At 35.8% G+C, this 4,242-nt stretch overlaps 1 protein-coding gene across 2 annotated transcripts in view; it reads left to right on the top strand.

The window, feature by feature from the left end:
• The window catches only part of LOC106868056 (fibrinogen-like protein 1), a 65,481-nt gene that overhangs the window by 11,274 nt on the left and 49,965 nt on the right, over window positions 1–4,242 (top strand). The gene's annotated exons all lie outside the window — the stretch shown is intronic.

Genomic DNA, 4,242 nt, shown 5'->3' with positions numbered 1-4,242 from the left:
CTTTCACTCTCCGCAAAAAATCCCAAATTTTATTTAATTTGCTTTGCGGGAAGGACTGTTTCAACGAAGTAGCATATTGTCCTTGGCTTCGAAATGCGGAGTAGATGAAACAGGGACAATTAACGAAGGGGTATACTCTTTATGTTGCATGCCTCGTTTCTCTGTTTGTTTTTTTCGTTGTTCGAAAAAAGTTCGTTTTCTATGTTTTCGTTTCTCATTGTGTTTAACGTTTTTTGATGTCCTGTACCCATATATGCATGTATGTATACATATAGATGTAAGTATGTACATATATGTATGGATATATGCATACATTTATATATTATTTATATTATATATATACATATATACTATACAAGCACATACATGCACGGTTAAAAGAATAGATAATTTACATCATCATGTCTTATAATGCGAACATCGTACAATTCTTGCTCATGAGAACAAAACTTCTGAAATCGACATAGAATATTCTAATGCTTCTTTTATATAATGGTTAGTTGTCTGTGATGTTCACAGATGTGTGTTCCTGTTCCATGAGCAGCCTTCGATTTTTCCCATCCAAGGGTTTTTCAACAAGTATCCAATACGTTATTATTAACGAGTTTATCAACTCCGTTAAAGATTAATTTAAGTACACACACGCACACACACACACACACACACACACACACACACATAATATCATTTATCTACTTTGCCTTTCATCTTTTCGGGGTTGATAAAACAAGTACCAATTGAGCACTGGGATCGATATAATCAAGTTACCCACTTCCCTGAAATTGCTGGCCTTGTGCCATCATTTGAGACTTATTATCATCATCATCATGATTATTATCAATAGAATCAATTTTTCTTATATATCGAATAGCCAGATGTAAATTAAATTCTAAACCCAGATTTTACTGGAGTCGACGAAACGAATTAAAGTCAATGGGGAGATTGATTGAATTAATAAATTTGTGGCTTTCTGCGAATGTAAGAAATCGATTCTTCAACTATATCAGTATTATCAAATACATCATTGACCCCGAATATGAAATATTTTTCATCTAGGTTCAACTACTGAAGAAATTTCAAGTCAAGTTCTAATTTCTTGTTTGTTTGCTTCCGTTCAGTGTTTTCAGTTTCAAAAATTTCAAATTGGTAAAATTGAGATGTTAATAATGACCGAAATTGAGCGAAGTAGGATGAGATAGTGGGGTAAGGATGTTTATGAACCCTAAATTCAATACAAATAAAAACAAAAGAATCGAATTTTATTTTATCGTCTTAATTGGAATAATTTTTTTTTTGAAAAAGAAAGAAATGTTTTTGATGTTATAAGGATTTATAAAGTTTCGAGAGAAAAATGAAATAATTCTTTTCTGAAGCAGTGGATCTCGAATTACATAAAGTTATAAACAATTATTGAGTTGAAAATCTCTTTTGGATAGAAAATTCGAACGCTGCCCTAGGGACTAGAATCCACATCTTTTGCAGACATAACAGGCGTTCTACCATAGGGCCTAAGCAACACTTTAAATTTCTCAAATGGACAGAAATTCTAAAGATTGTTTTGGTCCAGTAGCAGAACAGGTGATGTGGGTTCGTGTCCCACAGGCAGCTTTCGACTCTTTCCAAAAGAGTTTTCAAGCCAATATTTAAACGCTATTATTTATAACTTTTATGTCTTCGCGATCCATAGTTCCCACCCAATTTTTTGTTTAGATTTCAGGTTTAACATTTTCTAATCCCACTCCCACAGATGAAAATATCTCATCTAGCATTTGTAAAAAAAAATTCAGAACAACGCTAAAAACGAAATTGCAGTGCAAATTTTGAAACTATATTTTTTTAATTTTAGCATATCATAGCAGTCAACTCATCATTTTTACTTACTTGATAGAAAATAGACAAGTTTACACTTGGGTATTTAAGTAGTGTCATCAACAACAAAAATACAACAAAACCCATCAAAAACCAAAAATCCGAAACACAAACAACATACCCCACAAAATACAATTTTAGTCGAAGTTCCCAATTTTTTAATCATATTTGTTAAACAAAATAGAATGAAATAGAATCAAAGTGTCGCTACGTGACATTCGTTGTCGTTTAATATAAATAAAAGAAAAACAAACTTAAGCAAACACATGTGTCCATATATTTTCTCATAAGAATATTTATTGCTGATTTCACACACACACACACACACACACACGCACACGCACACACACACACGCGCATGCACACAGACATACATAGATGCACTATATATATGTATGTTATATGTATGTGTGTATATGTACTTCATATGTAAATAGATTATACACAATACATGATACACATGCACACGCGCGCGCGCAAGCGCACACATATGAATATACACGACAGCTTTCCACGCAGTTTCATTCATGAAGCATTGGTCAACCCGGAGCTATAGTAGAAAGCACTATCCAGGGGCCTCGACTAGAAGTTATGTTAGATGGATTGACCTAAGATGCCGCGCAGTATGTGTTGAATCCTCACAATTGCAAACTGAAATTCTTATCCTCTTATCAATGCCTATGTCGACACACATGCATAAACACACACATATATACACACATGCACACATACACACATTCACACGCACAAAATACTACTAAGAAACGCTGGAGGGAGCGAAATTTTTCTGAAGTGCATCATCGTAGTTATCTTCAGCCTACATCAGGTGTGGGGAATGTCCTGCAGTGCATGTTGTGTGCAGAATAGAAAACAACAACAGCAACAGCTGTAGCAGCTGCTGCATCAACAACAGCAACAGCTGTAGCAGCTGCTGCATCAACAACAGCAACAATACCAATAATAATAATTTTTATACCACCTCTGATAGCATAAAATAACCACAAGACAAAATCATTCGGTCGCTGCTGAATAATGAGGGATACAAATACTTAGGAGCGGTGCAAGACGATAGGACCATGGAAATAAGAACTGAGGGAGAAGTCATGAAAAAGTACAAGAGGAGAATTAGGAAGATGATCGAAACAAAAATGGAGAGAAATATCATTAAAACCATAAATATATGGGCTACGCCTGTATTGAGATATTCTGCCCCTTCTCTAAAATGGACAAAGATCGAGCTGCAGAACTTGGATGGAAGAACCAGAAAACTGCCAACAATGCAAAACGCACTCCATCCTAAAAAGTAATATCGACCGACTCTTTCAGTCAAAATGGGAAGGGGGTAGAGGATGACTGAGCGCGGAAGACAATGCTAGCATTATGATACTGGGTCAGAAAGATTATGTTGTGCTGAATAAAGAAAGAATACTTTCGGCATTGAGAGGCTCTCCAAAAGTAGTTGAAACTGTGGAAGAATTTAAAGAGAAAAAGAAGGACAACAGAATAACATATGGAAAAAAAATGAACTGCATGGCCAATTCATGCAACAAACTGGGAATGTCAGAAATGAAGATTGCTGGCTTTGGTTGACCGACGGAAACTTAGAAAGAGAAGCAGAAACGTTAGCTATAGCCGCTCAGGAACAAGCCTTTAGAAGAAATCTGATAAAGGCAAAGATCGACACAACTCAGTCCGACAGCAACCGTGGAATCTGTAGGAAAGAAGACGTGAGTATCAATCACAATTTGAGTGAGTGCAGTATACTAGTACAAAAAGAGTATAAATGCAGACATGACTGTGCAGGTACGGGATGTTAGCCGAGTGTGTGGCTTCAAAACAACAGAAAAGCGGTATGACCACAAACCAGAGGCTGTGATAGAAAAGAAGAATTACAAAATCTTGTGGGACATCGCCATAAAGACTAACCATATTATCGAGGCAAGAAAACCAGACGTGATTTTAGAGAGCAAAATAAACAGTGTAAGATCATTGATTTTGCAATTTCCTACAATAGCAGAGTCGATACCAAAGAAATTGCGAAAATTAAAAAATATCAGGATCCAGCCGGAGAGCTGAGGAGACTGTGGAGGACCAAGACAACAATTATTCCCGTAGTAATTGGTGCACCAGGAACAACACACAAAATGCTACTTAAAACACTGAAAAAGAGATTAGAATTGAAACTCACATTATCCACCTGCAGAAAAATACCATCCTATATTTTGTAAGAATCTTATGAAAGATTCTTGAGATTTAAGGAGACTTGTCGCCAAATCCCAAGATAAAATAATAATGGTTTCAAATTTTGATACTAGGCTAGTCATTTCGGGGGACGAATGAAGTCGATTACACCGACCTCAATTGGTATTTATT

The sequence above is a fragment of the Octopus bimaculoides genome, chromosome 3, assembly GCF_001194135.2.
Source record: "Octopus bimaculoides isolate UCB-OBI-ISO-001 chromosome 3, ASM119413v2, whole genome shotgun sequence".
Classification (NCBI taxonomy): Eukaryota; Metazoa; Mollusca; class Cephalopoda; order Octopoda; family Octopodidae; genus Octopus; species Octopus bimaculoides.
Note: the sequence above shows the minus strand (reverse complement) of the source record. Positions and strands in the feature narration are given on the sequence as shown.